The following is a 22696-nucleotide window of genomic DNA, read 5'->3' on the forward strand; positions in this document are numbered from 1 at the left end:
TTATAGATTAATTGACCATAAGTGTGTAGATTTATTTTTGGCTCACTATTCTGTTCCATTGATGTATGTTTCTGTTTTTGTACCAGCACTGTTTTGTTTGTTTGTTAATCACAGTGGTGGTATATGGAATTTCCCAGGCCAGGGATTGAACCCAAGCCACAGCAGTGACAACATCAGATCCTTAACCTTTTGAGCCACAGAGAAACTGTACCAGTACCGTTTTGATGACTGTAGCTTTGTAGTATAGTCTGAAGTCAGGGAGCTTGATACCTCCAGCTCTTTTCCTCCTTCTCAAGATTGTTTTGACCAATTCTAACCTTATTTTTGAGATCTAGATGAAATTTCCAAACGGCTTTTTGACTCCTCCAGTTGAATTTACTGCAGACACTTCATTGTGTTCACAGTTAAACTCGTATAGGTAATGCGTTTATGGAGGAACACATCTGCTCCCCTATCTCTTTTTAATACAATCACTATCTTCCTAGTTCCCCAAGTAAATTTCCTCATTGTTATTCTTTCTTCATATCATACTAACTGTTGGTTACCAAGTCTTTTTTTAAATTGAAGTAAAGTTGCTCTACAATATAAGTTACAGGTATACAATATAGTGATTCACAATTTTTAAAGGTTATGTTCCATTTTTGGTTGTAAAGTATCGGGCATATTCTCTGTGTTGTACAGGTTGCAAAGTCTTGAAAATTCTAATCTGAAGAGTGTCTAAAATCTATTTTTCCTTCTGCTTTACTCAGCCTCTCACTGTTTTTTCTTTTTTTGCCCCAAACTGCACCTACATATCCAATCTTATTTCTTTTAACTATCCTCCCATTTTATCTTTCAATCATTCATCCCTTAACCAGTCTAACTCACCATATGCCACTTACCTGCAATCCTATAAAAGAAACTACCCATTGGTGTTGCAAAAATCATTCTGGCCTCCACTCCCTGCTTTGGTCCATTTCTTATAATTATCCTGAGCCTTCATTACATCTCTTCTACTTCCTAACCTTGGCATTTATGTGTAAGTTCTGGCTGATAAATCTTGAATTTGGGACTCTGACTTGGCTTCCTCTATTCTGGACCTCTATTGGTAATTTTGTCACCATAATCCTTCTCATGCCCAATGGTTTGCAGCCCAGGCCAGCCTAATTCCCATCCCTCAGTGCTGCTCACTGTTGATTCTAGGAACATAGTTGTTGTTTTCAAAGATATGTGCAAAAATGCATTTTAAATCAGCAATTTTTCAACAAATATTTTTTGAGCACACACTGTATTCTAGATGCTGTTCTGGTTACTAATGAGACAGCGGTCAAAAATCCTTATATTCTGGTGGGATAAGTGCCTCTGTTAAAGTTCAGAGATGAGGGAGGGAAATGCGGAACACAATAGTTATATTCTCCACTTGGCTTAAAAAGAGAAACTGCTTGTCCTGCAGGTATCAGCATCTCCTCCTATAGCTGTCCAAGGGATCTGTGAGCCATCGCTGCTTTATCTTTTCAAATAGTCTTGGGGTCACTAAGGAAAAATGACTTTCTTGCTTAAGCAATTGCAAATCCACATGGAAGCCCAAGACTTATAATTGGCATGTTTAATAGGGTGATATTTTATAATATTATACTGATACAACTTAGTGCTTCTTTGCAACCTTCCTCCCCCTGGGTTTGAGGCTTATCGCACAAAAGGAGCCCAGGGCTATTGCACAAAAGAAGCTTAACCAAAAAGGATATTGATGAGCTTTAGCCTCAAAAGCTGACTTTCATGACCTCTCTAGGAAGGTAATTGTCTTGCAAACCCTGAGGGTGAAAAGGTTTTCCCAAACTCCTTTTACTTGCATTTAACATATGAAAAGCTAGGCCCAGATAACTACCAGGCTTTCAAAATACCACTAACCACAATAGGAAACATTGTGCTGTAACTCAGCACATATATGTATAATATTTAGGGTGTATATGTAAGTTACAGAAAGGAAAGTTTCTCATAAGTAACTTACTTTTATTGCTTGCAGTGCATTTTGATATAATCTATTTTTGCTACAATTTCATTTCTTTTTAATGCACTACTCACAGCACACTAAAACAAACAAACAAACAAAAATTGCCTAGGGTTTTTCCTAAAGGGAGGGTTCAAAGGTACAGAAAAAGAGAATGGCTTCTGGAGGGAATGGATGGGGTAAGGGGCCAGTGCTGGGGCAGGGGTGGGGTGGGGGCGATCTAAAGAATCTTTGTTCAAATTCCTGGCGTTGAATAGATTGATCAAAACATCTTATATTGGAAAATGGAATTATCTTAAAGTAGGTTATAAAAAGCAGAATGTATGAAGTCACTGAATTCAGAGAGAAACGTAAGGTCATCAGGACATTGTGAAAAATAGATAAAGATGAAGCAACTACAGAATGTTTACATTCTTATGATGATATTGCAGAGGGTGAGCTACAATTACAATTGGAGTTTCACCAAGGGACAGACCGTAACTGATATTACACTGTATAGACCCCACTCTTGATGGCCTGGGCATTCAAATCTTCCTCATGATTCTGGTAATTTTAATAAGAAAATCAAATAAGAAAATCAAATAAGAAAATGAAGTAATTGTTAAACCTGTGGTCTAGTGTCCTTTTAAGGAAAAACTAGGGAGCAGTTGTGGGGTTGGGGAGGAGTTGTGCAAGATGAGAGCATAGAAATCATATACTTAGTTCTGGCATAAAAATGTTCAGACTTGCATACTTAGAAAATACCTGGGTACCTTAACTTGTTATAATTAAGTGACAAGGTTGCCTTCACTCCTTATCGGTGGCCCCATCCTACATCTTTGAGGCAACAAATAGATTAGGCTGAGATTTACCTGGGTGGGATTAAATTCAGATTTTTTTTTTTCCTCCTTGCTTCTCAAAATGATGAGTTTTCACAAGGAGGATCAGATAGAAAATGCAAAGCCCTTCTTGTCATATAGCTGAGGATAGTGAGTAAGTGTGTAACCCTATGCTTATGATGTCTGCTCAGATATCCTCTTTCAGCAGGCCTCCCTAACTATTTTGTTTTTAATTATATCCCAACCACTCCTTATTCTGCTTTATCCTATTCTACTTTACTTTTTAATATAGCACTTATAGCAGTTAGGTGTGTGGGCATGCATGCACATATTTGAATGATATAATGAATCCCCATGCTCTTCAATAATTATTAATACCTTACCAATTTTATTTAACCTATACCCCAACTACCTTTTTTTTTTTTTTTTCTAGTGTATTTAAAGCAAATCCCAGACATTTGGAGATTTCCTTCTTGTGTTTTGCTTATTTTGTTTCCTGTCTGTCTTAACTTAGTAAAATGTGAACTAGATGAGGGCAGTGATTTCTATTTGCTACATTTACAGAAACATTTCCAGCTATTGAAAAGTTTCCTGCCACATAGTAAATGCTCAATAAATATTTTTTAAATAAATGAATGTGGAATCTACAAAAGGAACATTTTAATCCTCTTGCTAATTAGGCATAGATAAATGGTTAATTTCATTTAAATAACCTGGCAGTTCCTCATTGGGGAATTATGTGGGGGTTTCTGGCTATCTCCTAGACTATGTTTGAAGTATCCAATCTCCTCTAATAGAACAAGTTAGCACGTCTCTTTGGGACAGTGTGCATGTAGATTTCAGGTTCTTCTAGCAGCAGCTGATCTGAAACTGGCCCAGCAGCTGATCTGAAACTTTCGGCTTAGATCAGGAGGACCTCAAGAGAGCACTGAATGGGAAGCTAGTCCAGATCATGAGTCCACTAGCAGACAACCACTGTCAATAACTGAGATAATTAGGCAGAAACAGCAAGTGGAGATGATGCCTTTAATGTCTGACAATGAGCCAGACACAGCCCCAAATGAGGTCCTAAATTAGACAAAAACACCTTGCCCCATGTTTCAAATGAAGAAAATATAGGCCTAAATCTTAATTTTATCTTCATGCAATTGCTCTCAGAAATTTCACATGCTCCCTCTTCCACCACAATGCCCTACACTATCACATCACCCAGTCATATACTTCTTTGGAATTAGGAAATCCTGGAAGACCTTATTAATTACTGCAAGCACCTATCTCCTCTGATAAACCATCACCATTGATTTCATAAAATACTTGCATCTTTCCAAAGATGACATCACAGTCTTGGTAGATGCACTCACCAAGATGCCAGACTTCATTTTCTTTGCTGAACCTCTAATACCCTGTCATTGTCATATAATTTACTGAGAGAAACTGCCTAACATTATTATGACCATTAAACCTTTTTCTCTGTATGCTTCTGGCTGTCACTGCTCAAAGTTTTAAATCCTCATATCCACTTGTCTACCACTCACCATCTTCGACCAATTATTGCTCCAGACATGTTCTAGAGTATCATTTAGATATCAATAGCATGTTCTTTCCATGTACATGCTATTATACAGACCCAAGGAATAACCTACTACAGTGGAATTTTCAGAGTCTATTGCTCTACCTATTCAGCTAGTAACATTTTTTTTTCATCACAATTTCCATCCCCACTTCCCCACTTTTTTGTCCCTCCACTAACAAGCTTCTGAATGATACCTGGATGAATTGCTCAAGAAAAGCTACAGGATCCTGTCTGCTCTTTGACATTTGATGTTTTAGCTTAGCCAGCACATTCTCCTTTCTTATAATAAAGACATCAGCTTTTTTTAGGGCATTGCCTCTCTTCTATTGTCAATCCACATTGTTAGGTTGGGGCTCCTGCCACTAGCTTTGATCCAGGCGTGATTATCTGATCCAATCAGACATTAGCCCAGTCACAATGCTGGGTCATGGACATAATAAGAGACAGGAAGATAATTTTTGAGCTATATGTTGGAATTGTTGAAAACAGAAAAGCTCTCTTTACAACAGATTTAAACTTACTAATAAAAATCTTGAGCTGCTAGTAGCAATTTTGCTACCATTTGTGGAGAACCTGTCTGAGGAGAGTCTGAGATTGAAGTTAATGAAGAGGAAAATACAATCAAGATATGGCTAGAATCAAGATTAGTTGAGCAATTACTATGTGTTAATTAACTATGCATTTAATCATTTAGTCCTACAATAATCCTTAGAGGCAGGGTCGACATTTATCACCCCTGATTAGAGATGAGGTAAATGAGGCTAAATGGCTTCCCCAAAGTTTTACAGCCAGTGGTAAAGGTGAGATTTGAACCCAGGCAGTCTGGATCTAGAATATGTGTTTTTTACCACTATTAGACTACTTCAATATATGCTGTTGGTAATAAGTACACAGGCTTCAGAGGGAGAGAGAGAGTAGAGAGAAGAGAAAGACTGAGACCCAATTTTTGTTGTCTTTAAGTCCCTAGATGTAGTCATGCCTGAAATCATGAACTTCTTGATTTTTTTCAATTAAACAATGAAATTTCTCTTCCCTTCCTGTCTTTTCAGAAGCCAGTTTGGCTTTTAAAACTGAAAAACTCAATAATATATTCTCCAATATGCAAGAAGCAACATAAAGTATAGAAACCTGTACCAAACATCTAAGCAGTCAGACCACATGGGAAACCCTGGATGGCTCTCCCTGTCTTATAGACATTTACACTTGCACCCACTGGAGGACAATAGACAAGGCTTTTAAAGATAATTCATTGAATTAACCAAGCAACCCTTTAGAATTACCTCCTATATTTACCCCTGCTCATTTATGCTATCTTTAATTCCTTTATGCCAGGCCTGGCTGACATAAGCACTGCTCCACATCTGGGGCCTACAGCTTCAGGTGGAGAATCAGAGTACACAGTGGAATCAGTGTTCTAGTCATCTGCTGTGCTGCAACCTAACCTCCATATCAAGGGTGCTCCTGAATGCATGCTAGCTTTTACTTAGGTCATGCCAAAGAAAGAATACGTTTACACACATATACACACACACACACACATGTGCGCATATATATGTACAGTTTCTTAAGTTTATATTATATATGTAATTTTATATTAATATATAATTTTTATGGCTGTGTCCACAACACGTGAAAGTTCCTCGGCTAGAGATTGAACTCAAGCCACAGCAGCAAACAATCCCCTGCAGTGACAATACTAGATCCTTAACCCTCTGTACCACAAGAGAACACTCAGAAACTGTATTTTAGAAGTTAGAATAGTGGCTAGCTTTGAGAATGGGATGGCATATAACTTCATCTTACTGTAAAACACCTCAAGTAACAGCTATACTATCATGGCTAAATGCTTAACATATAATTCTACGCTTTATTCCAAGTCTTATTCCAGGCCACTGGCAGGTTCCCCATTCTGCCAATCTAATCCAGCAAAGGAAAAGATGGTGGAACTGTGCTCCAACAATAGTTGACAATTCCAGTTTTCCTGAATGCCCCATGATATGGGCATCTATTTGTTTACACTATTTCCTCTTCCTGTAATAGAATCCCCTCTTCTCTCCCAGCTAAAAAAACAACACTCATGATTCAAAACATAGATGGCACCACCTGGAGACAGAGAAAGAGGCAGAAAGTTTTTTACAGCCAGACTTGTCATTGATTCTTGACTTGTCCCTTTCAAGCAGTGTGCACTTGATCATCACTTAACTTTTCAGCCTTAGTCTTTCATAGATGAAATGAGAATGATGATAACCAACTTACAGGCCATTTTGGGGGAATGTATAAGATGACATTGTAAGGGCTTATCACATATTATTTTTCTTTGCTTTCCTTTTTCCTTGCACTATTATTTGTTTTCTGTTTGTCCTACTCTAGTACCTACTTGGAATAATTTTGAAGCCACTAATAATAAAAAAAATGATTTCGTATAGGAGCAAGGGTTACAAAAATGAATGAGATATACTTGAAAAAGAAATCACTGCTGTGGCCAGCAAAGCAAGTTATTGAATAAGAGAATGGGCGAATAGAATTATTTTAGGAAAAGTAGTAAGGCTAATAGGTACAGGAGATATTGGAATTTTTGAGAGGGGATGGAGAGAGAAGGAGGGGGAGAGAATAGTTAGGAATCTGTGGTAGTCAGACTGATTTAAAGGTGTCAGTACATAGCCCACCATGACGTGTCAAGAAAGAGGAAAAGAGAAATAATATCCAAGACATTAAGAAGGATGAAGCATTAGAAACATTTTTTTTCCTAATGGGTATTGCACATAAAAAATAATATAATGGGAAGTTAGTTTGAAGCTAATACAGTTAAGAATAGTATTTGTTTATTGTGAAAATAAAAACCTAATAATATTTTATCAATCTAATTATGGGCTTCCAACTAGGTTAGATGAAAAGAATTTCACAATTTACAAAAACAAAAACAAAACCACCACTGTAATAAATTGGTCAAATGGATTTCTAGATAATAACATTAAACAGAATTTTTGTGAAACTCAATTGTAGTTTTTAATAATGAGAATTCTCTCACTGTTAGAGTAAGGAGATTTATCTTGAAGAAAAAAAAATATGTCAGAAAACATTAAATGGCAATTGTTATTACAAAGTGGGAAGGCTACAAATATGTTTCAATTATTAGGCAACCATTTTTTTTTTGTCTTTTTGCTATTTCTTGGGCCGCTCCCGCGGCATATGGAGGTTCCCAGGCTAGGGGTCCAATCGCAGCCGTAGTCTCCGGCCTATGCCAGAGCCACAGCAACGCGGGATCCGAGCTGCGTCTGCAACCTACACCACAGCTCACGGCAATGCCAGATCGTTAACCCACTGAGCGAGGGCAGGGACCGAACCCGCAACCTCATGGTTCCTAGTCGGATTCGTTAACCACTGCGCCACGACGGGAACTCCAGGCAACCATTTTGATGCTCCATGGCTTTTCAAGAAATTACTGACTCTGTAATGACACATGACTCTTGAAAATACATACAACTTGAAATTTGTTGCTATTGTTACTGTTTAAATGACAAAATTTTACTTTGGAGTTTGAATTAAAAATGTAATTTTCTTAAGATACACTTTGTTGCATAACTCCTATAATATAAACTTTTACTATAGCAATGGAATATAAGGTATGAGGAAAATTTTCCTATAATAGAAGTGAACTAGTGAGTATTTTAAGATTAAATATGAACTGCTTAAAAAAAAAGAGCATATTAGCATAATTTCTTAAGGTGGTCTGGGAAGATTTACCCCAAAACAATATTTCATCAAGCAGATCACATAATAGTATTGCTAATGTTATTAGACACTGAACTAAGATTCCTAAATAGAAACTAAAAATTTGTTATATAAAAATAGGGAGTTCCCTTTGTGGCTCAGCAGAAAAGAATCCGACTAGTATCCATGAGGACATGGGTTCAATCCCTGGCCTTGCTCAGTGGGTCAGGATTCCTGCATTGCCACGGCTGAGGTCCCACATTGCTGTGGCCGTGGTGTAGGCCAGCAACTGTAGCTCTTGACCCCTAGTTTAGGAACTTCCATATGCTGAGGGGGTGGCCCTAAAAAGATAAATAAATAAATAAATAAATAACAAGAGTTCTCCTTGTGGCTCGGCAGTAATGAACTCGACTAGTATCCATGAGGATGCAGATTCAATCCCCGGCCCCACTCAGTGGGTTAAGGATCTGGTGTTGCTGTGAGCTGCAGTATAGTTTGTAGATGCAGCTCAGATCCTGCATTGGATCCTGTAGGCTGGTGGCTGCAGCTCTGATTTGACCCCTAGCCTGGGAACTAACATGTGCTAGGGGTGCAGCCCCCCCCACCAAATTACATATTTACAATTGTAGATATATAAATAGCCAGTTTTTTTTTTCTTTTGTCTTTTTAAGGCCGCACCCATGGCATATGGAGGTTCCCAGGTTAGGGGTCAAATTGGAGCTGTAGCTGCCGGCCTATGCCATAGCCACAGAGATGCCAGATCCGAGCTATGTCTTCAACCTACACCACCGCTCACTGCAACACGGATCCTTAACCCACTGAGCAGGCCAGGGATTGAACCTGCAACCTCGTGGTTCCTTGTTAGATTTGCTTCTGCTGCTCCACAATGGGAACTCCTTAAATAGCCAGTTTTGAAAGTGCTTCTGGAAGAATCACGGCATGCAAAAATCAAAATTTTTCTAGAGTTTTCATCAGTGGGAGTTATGTGGGAAATTGTTATGAGTATCATAGTTATCATAATGCAGATGATACCATCAGAAGAAATAAAGGAAAAAACAACTCTTAAAGTAAAATCATGGAACATCACAAATAACTTTCTAATAGGAACAAATATTCTAAGTATTATATTCCTCAGTATTGCTCATCCGGAAGCAGAGTATTGAATAAGTTTTTTTGTTTTCTGGGTTTTTTTGTTTTGTTTTGTTTTGTTTTGTTTTGCCTTTTTAGGGCCGCACTTGCAGCATATGAAAGTTCTCAGGCTAGGGGATGTAGAGGTCGAAATGGAGCTACAGCTGCTGGCCTGCGCCACAGCTACAGCAGCATAGAATTCAAGCCACGTCTACGACCTACACCACAGCTCACGGCAATGCCAGATCCTTAACCCACAGATTGAGGCCAGGGGTCAAACCTTCATCTTTATGGATCCTGGTCAGGTTCGTTACTACTGAGCCACAATGGGAACTCCCTGGACCTTATTTTTATGCTAACACAAATGGTGGTGGTATAACTTCATCCAGAACAAGAAGCACCTTAAACATTTATTGCTATAATCTCATGTAATTTGCTTATGTGTTTCCATTGCCATTTGGGGGTAACCTAAAAACAAGCACCATTCCTGAACAGTTAAAAAATCATCCTTGGGGAAGGTATACCAAAACCCAGTCTGGTAATGGTGGAAGGATGTGGGAAATGAAACAAAAATTAGTAGTTTCACTTGGAAGAGAGTTCATGAAGAGCTATTAACAAACATCAGTTGGACTAGATGATTTCTTATTTCACTTTTAACTCCAGAATTCTATGATTTTAAGTATGAGAGAAAAGATATGAATCTTTTTTTGTAGTGAAAACTGTGATTCTTTGTATTAGTTTAGCTTGTAATCTAGCTGCTCTAACAGATAAGCAAATTTTAATGGCTTAACGTATTTAATTTATTTCTCACTCTTTCAGCCATCCCATGTAAGTGCCCTGGTTGGGAGATCTTCCAACCATTTTTTCAGGTATCCAGACTCTATCCTGTTCTAGGTCCTCTAATACCTCTCCAATCAGGTAACAGATTGAGGACTTTACATGGGAAGTTGTTGTAGGTCAGGCTGAAAATGGCTCATGTCAATCATGCCTATATTCCATTGGCTAGAACTCAGTCTTATCATACATTTAATTGTAACAGAGCCTGAGAAAATGTTGTGTACCTAGGAAGAGATACGGTTTTGCAGGCATCTAGATAATGTCTGCCAAACTTTTTGAGATAGTCAACAGCTTTAGAAAATGTTGTTGTGGAATCACTCAAGTAAGAACGCTCTATTGAATTTCTCTTAGTCTTTATGGTCAGATTCTCTCTTAAAAGAAGGAAAAAAAAAAAGCCCAAATCACTCGTTATAAAGATGGAGGGATTTTTATTTTCTTAGGAGCAAATGTGAAAATTCCTTTTATAGAGAAAGAGCTATTTTTATTGGGAAAATACTTATCTTAAAGCTGAGTGTGGGGAGTTCCCGTTGTGGCTCAGTGGTTAACGAATCCGACTAAGAACCATGGGGTTATGGGTTTGATCCCTGGCCTTGCTCAGTGGGTTAAGGATCTGGCATTGCCGTGAGCTGTGGTGTAGGTTGCAGACTCGGCTCGGATCCCGCGTTGCTGTGGCTCTGGCATAGGCCAGTGGCTACAGCTCTGATTAGACCCCTAGCCTGGGAACCTCCTATGCCATGGGAGTGGCTCAAGAAAAGGCAAAAAGACAAAAAAAAAAAAAAAAAACTTGAGTGTGGGAGCTGAGGTCCTGAAGTCTGGGTATTAGCTGTCATGAAAATTTAAGAGGAAGGGAAAAGTAACTCTTTGAGAGAAGCAGAGGAATTTGAGCTTCTGAGGAATATATGGGAGGGGAGAAGAGAAGTAAGGAAAGTTAATGTATGAAAGAGGGAAGGGCCAGAAAAAGAAAATTCCTCTGGCATGTTTTCTGAGAAAGAACTTAGGAAATCAGTGATGTCTTATAAGAATATGACATACAAATTATTCCTTGTCCTCTGCAAGAGCTCAACTAAAGTCTATATTTCTCACTAATATTTTAGTGCGAATTGATTTTTATGTGAAGGATTTGAGTCGTTTATCTTGAGTGAGATAAAGTAAAACAAAGGAAGCACATGGAGATGCAGTAGGCAAAGGAAAAGGCATTTTCTGTTGATATCTTTATTATGTCTTAAGACCTCTATATCTAGGTTCTCCTCACTACTGTCCATCAGATAGATTGTGTGAAATTTATTCTAGGAGAAGTCTCTAATCTTACCACAAATCAGCATTTTTGAAGGAGAAATAAAAAGCAATTTTTTCCCCTTTTTTCGGATTACACCTGTGGCATATGGAAGTTCCCAGCCTAGGAGCTGAATCAGAGCTGCGGCTGCCGACCTATATCACAGCCACAGCAATGTCAGATCCGAGCCACATCTGAGGCCTACACTGCAGCTTGCAGCAATGCCCAATCCTTAACCCACTGAGCAAGGCCAGGGATGGAACCCACATCCTCGTGGATACAAGTCAGGTTCTTAACCCACTGAGCCATGATGGAATTCCCCCCATGTGGATGCTGGGCACTTGAAATGTAGCTAGTGTGCTGCATGCCCCAATAAAAGCATTTTTTTTTAAAAATATTTTTTTTTTTTATTTTCCCACTGTACAGCAAGGGGGTCAGGTTATCCTTACATGTATACATTACAATTACATTTTTTCCCCCACAATAAAAGCATTTTTAAGAAAGAGAAGTAGTCCCATCGCATTTTGCCCTCTTTCTTTTCCTGTTGGTTATAAGAGTGGGCCTCATGTCGAGATGAAAGAGCCAGCACACTGAAATGATCTAGATGACTGGAAAGTCTATGGAGCTGCCCTAAAGCAACTCCTGAAAACAGCAGCAAACTTTGCATAAAGGCAGAAATTAATTTTTATATGAGATTTTTCTTTTTTTTCTTATAGCAGCATAACCTAGATTCTCCTGATTCACACAGCTATTATTGTTATTGTTATTTCTAAAGATGCTTTTATTTAACAAGTGCTGAATTTAATTTTTTTGGAATGCCATTTTACATTAAGGAATTTATAATGGGAAATAATCATTTTTTTTCTTCGTTCACATTCAATCCATTACTAATTCTTTTAGAATCCACCTTAAAATTTTTAAAACTTTTGATCTTTTATGTGGATTACTGCAGTAGACTCTGAACTTGTCCTCTGCATTCTCCCTATGTTCCCTGCCCTCCTACTCCAAACCCCTCTTCTTTTCCAATCCATGCTCAACACAGCAGCTAGGGTAAGTCAGATCATGCCACTTCTTTTCCAAACTTCTAAAAGCTTCCCATTTCACTTAACATAAAATTCAAAGTCTTCAAATATCTACAAGACCTGCCAGTGTCTTTTCAGTGAGGCCTTTCTTGATCATCCTATTAAAAATTTCATGCTGCCTTCTGTGTTCCCCCATATCCCCCCCACAACTTTTCATCTCCCTTTCCTGCTTTATTTTTTGGACCTTGTCACCAGTTGAAAACTTTAGTCATTAATTACTAATTCTATTATCTGTCTCTCTCTGCTTTAATGTAAATTCTTTAAGGATTCTTTTCTTTATTGCTGTCTCTCTAGTGTCTAGCATAGTGCTAGGCCTATTTAACACTCAATAAATATTTTCTAAATGAAGAAATAAAGATTTCTATTTAGTTAGGGCAAAGTATGTTCATTTTCATATTTGTGAAAAGGGATATGTAATTATTTTAAAAAGTGTATGTTCTTGATTGTTAAAAAATAAAGGACAACTTAAAAATATGTGCCATTAAGAGTACATATCAGATTTTATAATTAATTATCATTGTAGAACTTCATAGTGTTTTTACATAGTTTGGGATTTTTAAATAGAGTTTTATTATAATTTTGGAGGCATAGTTTGTCACATAAAATTAATAAGATTTATAGAATTCTTTTTAAAGCTTTAATCAGGCATTTGACTGAAATGTTAAACATATCACTGTTCCTGGCAATATAAGAGATTTATTTCCTAGTGGGATGTAGGTGAGTAATGATAGGAGATTGCTTAGACTTTTTTTTTCTGTTTATATTTAATTAAATATAAGCACAATTCAGTTTTTTCCCTTAGGTGTAAAAGTTTTCCTTTTGTCACTTATTTTTTTTTGTCTTTTTTTTTTTTTCTCCTGCTTTTTAGGGCCACACTCACGGCATACGGAGGTTCCCAGGCTAGGGGTCCAATTGGAGCTGTAGCCGCTGGCTTACTCCAGAGCCACAGCAATGCTGGATCTGAGCTGTGTTTGTGACCTACACCACAGCTCACAGCAATGCCAGATCCTTAACCCACCGAGTGAGGCCAGGGATCGAACCCATGTCCTCAGGGATGCTATTCGGGTTTGTTAACTGCTGAGCCATGACAGGAACTCCTATTCACTTGTTATGATTGAAGAGTTCTGTTATGTCTTCTATAAGAAAGTCAATCTATGAAAAAAAACAAGCTTATAAATATTAAATGAATAAAAGTAAGTTATTTGATAGCATTCATGTAAAAATTCTTAATTTTGAATACCAAAGTTGATATAGCTCCTTCTCATCTCTTGGTTTCTGAAAAAATGCCCTTGATGTTTCTCCTACCTATTTGTTACACTCTTACCACCCATACATTGTTTCCTAGGTATTACATAATATCCTCTAGAAATAAGATGCCATTTATTTCCCCCGGAAATAAAAAAATACAATCCCAGGAAGCAGCTATATAAAGGTATCCAGTTACAAATTTCAAAAAACTCAATAGTAGCCACCTTACTCCAGGTAGTTGGGACCCAAAAATGATTCAAAGTTGTTTGGTTCACACCAAAAATGTCAACTAAAATTGGGAAGGGGAGTTCCCATCGTGGCGCAGTGGTTAACGAATCCGACTAGGAACCATGAGGTTGCGGGTTCGGTCCCTGCCCTTGCTCAGTGGGTTGACGATCCGGCGTTGCCGTGAGCTGTGGTGTAGGTTGCAGACGCGGCTCGGATCCTGCGTTGCTGTGGCTCTGGCGTAGGCCGGTGGCTACAGCTCCGATTCAACCCCTAGCCTGGGAACCTCCATATGCCGCGGGAGCGGCCCAAGAAATAGCAACAACAACAACAACAACAAAGACAAAAAGACAAAAAAAAAAAATTGGGAAGCCAGTTTTAAAATGACAAAAATATATCTTAATTTTTTTTTTCCCCTCTTTTCTAGGGCCATACCCTCAGCATAAGGAGTTCCCAGGCCAGGGGTCTAATCTGAGCTATAGCCGCTGGCCTACATCAGAGCAAAAGCAACTTGGGATCCAGGCCGCGTCTGTGACCTACACACCAGCTCACAGCAATGCCAGATCCTTAACCCACTGATAGAGGCCAGGATCGAACCTGCAACCTCATGGTTCCTAATCGGATTTGTTAACCACTGAGCCACTATGGAAACTCCTTAAATATTTTTTTCTTGACTTATAACATATATATGTTCATTCATTCATGAATTTTACCTGAGTATAAGTCGGCTGATTTCTTCTTTGTGGCATGAAAAAATACTTGAAATGGCATGATGGAACACAAATTGCATCATTTCTTACTTTTAGTTTCCGTTTCTTTAAAGTAAAACAGGACTTAATTACACTTATAAATCAACTTGAGTGCACTCACTTTTGACTTTTAAGACTTTCCTGACAATTTTTACAGTTGCCTTGAACACTCTAGCTTGACAGCTACATTTTAAAAGCTTATCTTTATTAAATCTTTATAGGCATTAAGTTTAGGTTTTATGGGATTAACAGTAAAGTTTAAAACCAAAAAAATATAAATGTAAAAAGACAGAGTTATATTTTAGCATTTATTTACAATATAACAAAATGGAAGATATTATATTAAGTTTAAGAAAATTTTATTAAAACATTAGTATTCATTTATAATTTTTAAAAAGTAAATATTTTATTAAATTAAGTAATTATACTGATAACATGGCTAGTTTAAATAGGTTGGAGAATGCGTATACAACTCTTAAAAAGTTTTTGACTCATCCAGGAGAGTTAGAATATTAGGAGGCACTGGAAAGGCACATCAGTGCAAGATTCATCAACCATGGGTATCAGACATTGGGAATGAGGAGTTAGTTAAGGAGAACTATACTGTGGCTGATTCTGTGGCATACCACTGAGGTTTTATACACCATCTCCATTCCCATACTTAATACTTCTGATTACCTGAAACCTGGGGTAACTATTCTTTCCAGAGTTATATGAATACATTTAATTAATATTCACTAAAATTATTCTAGTTCTTGGTAGATAAAGGTCAAAAATTTAAATTATGCATTTTGCTTAAGCAGTTTTGCTTTCCTTTTTGCTCTGTGTCTGCACCCTTACACATTTTCCTTATCCTCATCTGTTACCCCTGACCACTGTCTCATAAGCACACATACTAATCTGGACTCTTGATGGCTTATAGATGGTGAGGAGAGGTTGGGAAGAACTACCTCAAGCAAAGGTATGTTGCAAGTTAAAAAAAAAATTTGCATTAGGTGGTGAAATAAACTGAGAAAGGTATGAAAATAATGCTTTAATCTTTTCATTTCTCACATCAAGAACTCCAGCCTCCAGCACTGTTACCAAAAAATTTTTTTATCACTTCCTTGTCCTCTTTTGGAGATGAAGTGAAACAAGAAATACATTGAGTGCCCTCAAATACTTAGCCAATAATAGCCCATATTTTGTCTTCCTCTGGACCCACATGGATTTAACACTCAAGGCTTGAGATGCTACTGTTCCATTCAAGAGAGGTTGCAAGGTATTGGAAATGCCGTATACAGCAGAAGTTGACAGGACATTGTAAATCTCTTATACTTAAAAAAAAAAAAAGACATGCCTTATCTGCACATAATCCTCACCAAGGCTCCCTTGTCTCATTCAGAGATGAGCCATTCAGACTCTCAAGTTCTCCAGTTTCCTCCAGAAACATCTGAAATAGGAAGGGACAATACTTTAACTGAGATGACACTAAGCAACTCTGGAAAGAATGAGTGTGGATGTATGGGAGTTTAGGGTAATCTGACTTAAAAACATTTTTTTATGTTTAGCTAGCACTTGATAAATACTGAATTTGAATGTCCTTAGGTTGCACATGCTTGTTCTAATTTGCAAAAGGCAACTTCTTCCCAGTTCCTTCATTTCCTACAATTTCTTTCCCTCTCTCCTCATCCCCATATATACCTTTTACATATGTTTGTGCAAATTCCCTGTCCTCTAGAAGCACTTGGCCTTTCTGCTTCCTATTTTCCTATTGCTATTTGCAGTAGGCACAACAGTCCTTCTTCTTCTCCTTCTCCTTCCTCTTCCTCTCCTTCCCCTTCCCCTTCTCCTTCTCCTCCCCTCCTCCAAAATTTAGTTAATCCAATCCCAAAGCCTTCATCAGGTATGCTTAGTCCCAAAGAGTCGACAAGAACATGAGATTATCACAGTAGGTGGTCTCACCCATAAAATTGAGAAAAACAATATCCTAGAATCAAATATGATCAAGGCAGCACTATGTACCCTAAGCCAGTATTTCTCAAAGTATGGTCAGAGGATTCCCTGTACCTGAATCTTGAGGATACTCTTTGAAAATACAAGTTCATTGCATAGAATCTTGCTGGGTGGGTGGGGAGTAAGAATGGCATTTTCTTATGTTCCCCAGTTGATTATTAAATACACTAAATTTTAGAACCATTGGTTAAATACTAGTTTCTTTATATTTAGCCCATACACAAAAAAAGAACAATGGCCTCAGAACCAATATATGTCATGATTGAGATCAGCACTCTTGAATGGAAAAATAATGCAACCTATGTAAATAATTTTGAATATCCTAGTAGTTGCTCTTTGAAATGTATAAAGAAACAGAAGACATTAACTTTAATAATATTTATTTAAACTAATATGTCCAAAATATTTTTTCAACATATAGTTAATATAAAAATTAATGAAATATTTTATATTCTTTTTTTGTACTAAGTTTTTGAAATTCAGTAGATATTTCATACTTAAACCATCTTTCAGTTCAGACTAGCCACATTTCAAGTGCTCAGGAGCCATATGTAGCTTAGTACCTACTAGGTTAGAAAGAGCAGATCTGGATCCATGTTGATGTTACCAGCTGTAGGCCAAAAGAACAGTCGTATTTTCTGTGGTAAGGGAGTAGACATAAAAATAAAATAAAATAGGTTTTTTGACTCCAATTTCACCAAGAGACCAATCAATTTCTTTTAGTTGTTCAGGATCCACTTTCACTGACTGCAGTGTTTGCACCTTCATGACACAGGCCTTTCCTGAAATTCTCCTCTTCTGTCTTTTTCTGAATTGTTCCTCTTGTCCCATAGGGGTCCCACTGGTTTGGTCTCAAATTCTGAATTGAGGGTGGCCTGTGTGAGCTGCTTTAACCCCAGCAGAATGCCAGCCTTATTTACTTGCACTGTTGCCTCCTAGCACTCTACATATCAGGGCTCATTAAGAACTATATTATCTCTGCCATGTTAAACTGCCCAAATCTCACCTTTTGTCAGTGTTGAAATCACATAGTTTTGATTAAACTTATCCTTCTCACAGCAATGCAGACATTCTTTTCTGCCACCTATTTTCCTGCATCAGCAGAAATTTGATCTATTTTCCCTGGAGTTACACATTTTCCCTTCAACCCTGGCTAAAGAATACAATGAAGAGGAAAATAGAACTTAGAATGGAGAACACAGAGCAGTCCAGCAAGATGAACTAGCATTGCTAAGTCAAAAGTTCAACATATTTAGATGAAGACTTGAGATCAGCCCTTACCTTAGAACTGTGTGCCTTAGAACCTTAACTACACCAGATGTTGGTGATCAGAATCCCAGATCATGAATCATGTTATTGGGATGGCTTTTGGCTTTTCAACCCCAATCTAGTTTATTCATGGTTCAGCCAGGATCCTGTGAGCCTCCAAGGATTTCTCTTGCCTGCAGCAGAGGCATTCTCCAAGAACTATACCTTAAACTTATACCTCAAAATTTCACCAATTGAATGAAGTGAAGGGCAAGAAAACATGAATATAAGGAAAAATGAATCATAGAAACAAAAGACATTTCTTTTGGAGGCCTAAATTTGAGCTGGTATAAACCACTTGTCCTAACACTGCCTAGGGCTTCAGATGTGTTGTTGGAATTAGTTTGGGGCATGAGAGCTATCTGAGGACTCTTCTGCGGACTCACTATGTCCATCTTATAACATCAGCCAGATTGAAGGTTGGCACTCTAAAAATGCTGACTCAAAGAACACTAGGCCACAGATGGAGCTCTAAAACGGCTCATCACTCCAAAAGTGTCCTCTAGTAGAGAAGTAGGGACACATCTAGGACAATCTTTGGCTGCTACATGGTGGTACCTGTATCCAAGACAATATAAAAGAGAAAGTCATTCTGTGGAAAAGTGTGATAAATTCAGTGTTGGTTTGTAGTATTTGAGTTGTCTGTGGTATGCAGGGGTAAATATCTAGCAAGCATTTATATACTGGTCTAAATCTCAAGTTAGAGTGAGTTCTGGGATAGGAATAGAGATTTGTGAGGTAGAAGAAAAAAGTAGTTGTTGAAAGTACATAATGATCTTTAGATCTTCTGTAGCCCTATTATACTCTGTTATTATTACTTTTCCTGTTATGGATGACTAATTTTTGCCTACCAGTTTAAAGTATGATGTTAAAATGGGCAGAGAATAACCCTCATCTTTCGCGTCCTCTGAGATATAATGCATTGATTCCATATTTGATGGTTCTATGTAAAAGTCTTCTTTTGAAGTGTGCTAACTGTTGCAGAAACAGAAAGGGGAGTAGAATATAATTACGGTGATTTTCATACAGATCTCCTCATCAGCTCCTCTCCTTCCCAGGCAGGTTCTATACTTTGACTTTCAGTGTCTTTGTTTAGGATTATTTTGCATAATGGAGTTGAAAACATTTTCATCACAGTATTTTAAGTGCTTATTAAAAATTGAAATTTCTGGAGTTCCCATCATGGCTCAGCAGAAATGAATCTGACTAGAATCCGTGAGGACGTAGGTTTGATTCCTGGCCTCGCTCAGTGGTTTAAGGATCCAGTGTTGCTGTGAGCTGTGGTGTAAATCTCAGATGAGGCTCAGATCAGGCTTTGCTGTGGCTGTGATGTAGGCTACAGCTCCAATTTGACCCTAGCCTGGGAACCTCCATGTGCCGCAAATGCAAATTTCCTAAAAAAAAAGAAAAGAAAAAAAAATTAAAATTTCTATGTCATTTTCAGACCTATCTTATTGTTTTATCATATTATAACATCTCAAACTAATATTTAAGAATCTCTGGCTTGATAATTATGATTCCACCAAAGATAACTATTGATGTAACCTTTTTTTTTTTTTTTGTCTTTTTAGGGCCGCACTGCAGCATATAGAGGTTCCCAGGCTAGGGGTCTAATAGAAGCTGTAGCCTCCAGCCACGCCAGATCCGAGCCGCAGCTCACGGCAACACCAGATCTTTAACCCACTGAGTGAGGCCAGGGATTGAACCCACCACCTCATGGTTACTAGTCGAATTCGTTTCTGCTGCACCATGACAGGAATTCCTTTTTTTTTTTTTTTTTGTCTTTTGTCTTTTTTGTTGTTGTTGTTGTTGTTGTTGCTATTTCTTGGGCCGCTCCCGCGGCATATGGAGGTTCCCAGGCTAGGGGTCCAATCGGAGCTGTAGCCACCGGCCTACGCCAGAGCCACAGCAACGCGGGATCCGAGCCGCGTCTGCAACCTACACCACAGCTCACGGCAATGCCAGATCGTTAACCCACTGAGCAAGGGCAGGGACCGAACCCGCAACCTCATGGTTCCTAGTCGGATTCGTTCACCACTGCGCCACGACGGGAACTCCAGATGTAACCATTTTTGAAATATTTCTCCAACTTTAGTGTGTTTATCACTCTCCTGGATGCTTGTTAAGAATACAGATTCAGTAGGTCTAGGAAAAGGCCAAGAATTGCCTTTTTTTTTTTTTTTTTGGTCTTTTTAGGGATGCACCCATGGCATATGGAAGTTCCCAGGCTAGGGGCCGAATCAGAGCTACAGCTGCCGGCCTACACCATCACCATGGCAATGGCAGGATCCAAGCTGCGTCTGCGACCTGTACCACAGCTCACAGCAATGCTGGATCGTCAACCTACTGAGCTAGGCCAGGGATCGTACCCACTTCGTCATGGATACTAGCCGGATTCCTTTCCTTTGTGTCACAGTGGAAACTCCAAGAATTGCATTTTTAATAAGCACTCCGTAAATCTGATCACCTGACACACTTTGAGGGATCCAAGAATAGATGTAAAATGGGGTATCTTAACCTGAGATCCAAATACTCACAGGGAGCCTATGACCCACAAACTTGGATGGGAAAAAAAAAGTAGATCACATCTTTATTTTCAACTAAAACTTAGCATTAAAAAAATTGTAAATGTAGGCAATAAACCACAGAAGTAAGAGCAGTTCCTCTAACCTTATCATCAGTAGAAAACACAGATATTTTCATACCACACTAGAGTTGTTGCAAATGTCTTGAAATGTTGTTTACATTCGTTACTACTTTGAAATTATGGTAGTTATCAGACTACCATTAGGTCTCATTTAATTTAATAAAAATGTATATGCAGTACTCTAAAAATTAAACTTTAAAAAGCATTTTAATAACTGTGCCTTTGTAAAATTGATTTTTTTCATAATCCTACATATTTTTAATGCATTTAAAAATTATTGTGAGGTGAAGTCTATGGCTTCACTAAAACTTTAAAAAGATCCATGCATCAAAAAAAGTTTAAGAATCTAGAGTTCCCATTGTGGCTCAGCACATTACAAACCTGACTAATATCCAAAAGCATGCAGGTTCCCTCCTTGGCCTCCCTCCCTGGATTAAGGATCTGACATTGCTATGAGTTTTGTTTAGGTCAAAACAGCTCGAATCCTGCGTTACTGAGGTGTAGGCCAGCAGTTACAGCTCCAATTTGACCCCTAGCCTGGGAACTTCCGTATGCCTCAGGTACAGCCCTAAAAAGAATAAAAAAGAAAAAAACAGATTAAGAATCATAGTGTAGAGAAGAATAGTCCCCTTATCAACACATTAGAGAGGTGTATTACTTAATTCTATAAAGAAAAAAATGTGCAAGTACTTACACATCAAAAGAGATTCTTGTCCCAGCCCATGCTCCTCAGTTCCTAACTTCACTTACCATTATTTCTTCTCATGGACTATAACACCTCCCTGGGTTTGTTTACTGCTTCTCTACAGTTGAATGACAGTGTTCTCCATCAAGGATAACAGATTTTAATCACAGATTTCAAGCCCATTATGAACATTAATTAAATGTCTGACATCTCTTAACGAGGTAGGTAAAAACTATTATTATTTCATAGATGAGAAAATCAGGTCTAGGCAAGTTTGCTAACTTGTTCTCAGGCCATCCAAGAAATTATGGCTCATTTCCCAAATCAATGCATATTCTCCTGATTCACCATATACCAATCTGTTGCAAAAGCAACCTATTTTGTAAAATATTTTATTGATAATAGATATGGAAATAATCTTCCTTAAGTAGAAACTTTAGATGATACCAATGTTCATACAACTCAATACTGATAATTTCCTGGATTGTTTTATGAAAAATAATAGATATCCTGATTGGAGAGGAAAAGCCCCAAGCCAAAAATAAACCATTAAAACCACTATTCATTTTGAAATAAAGTGATTAGTTTCTTCTATTTAGAAACTTCACCCAATATGAGAGTCAGAGAAGAACAAAATGAACATTAGTCATCAAAATGCATTGACTTCACTTTTGCTCTCAAGACATTCAGCAAGGTCTTTTTTGAGGTCAATTTGTTTCTTTGGGATTCATGTTGCTTTAATCAATGGTATTTATGTGTCTGATCTTAATCTAACTTTTTTTGTTTGACTAGTCCATCTGGCTTGACAGGATAGTGAGAAAATTTTGAAAATTCTTTGTGAGTTGTCCTTTTAAGTGATATTTACTTTTATCTGTTGCTTGCTAAATTGCTACTGGCCTGACAAGGAAAAGAAACAGAAAGAAACACTTGAGCAAAAATGAAGGGCACAAATGAGTAAGTAAATAATGAGGGGGAAGGGTAATTTTACCTCTTTCAAATGCATGGGAGATCATAGTCTTTTCCTGTATGAAACACTCTATTTTTCCTATATGACATAGGCACTAAAGATAAAATGGGAATGATGATTACTCTCCTGCCCTGCTGAACTTATAGAGTTGCTATAATGAATTAAAAAGAATAAAGGAAGTGGAAAGTATTTTGCAAGTTGTAAGCACTGAACAGGTGTGAGGTGTACTCTAATTTCCCTGTACTCTAAATGATAATTCCTTTTATTTAACAGGCTTCAAATTTCAAAATTGCATAGTTCTGTTATGGCTCAGTGGGTTAAGACCCTGACATAGTGTCTGTGAGGATGTGGGTTTGATCCCTGGTGTCACTCTGTGAATTAAGCATCCAGTGTTGCCACAGGCTGCAATGTAGGTCACAGATGCCTCTTGGAACTGGTGTGGCTGTGGCTTTGGTGTAGGCCA

General features: G+C 38.0%; 1 long non-coding RNA gene across 1 annotated transcript in view; it reads right to left on the minus strand.

The window, feature by feature from the left end:
* Positions 1-15064: 15064 nt before the first annotated feature.
* The window catches only part of LOC125126200 (uncharacterized), a 28713-nt gene continuing 21081 nt past the window's right edge, over positions 15065-22696 (minus strand). Inside the window, exons 4-5 of the long non-coding RNA XR_007134554.1 lie at positions 17194-17264; positions 15065-16063 (exon numbers count right to left, since the gene is read on the minus strand). This is a non-coding gene — a long non-coding RNA (uncharacterized LOC125126200). The remainder of the gene's footprint in view (positions 16064-17193; positions 17265-22696) is intronic.

The sequence above is a fragment of the Phacochoerus africanus genome, chromosome 4 (assembly GCF_016906955.1).
Source record: "Phacochoerus africanus isolate WHEZ1 chromosome 4, ROS_Pafr_v1, whole genome shotgun sequence".
Lineage (NCBI taxonomy): Eukaryota > Metazoa > Chordata > Mammalia > Artiodactyla > Suidae > Phacochoerus > Phacochoerus africanus.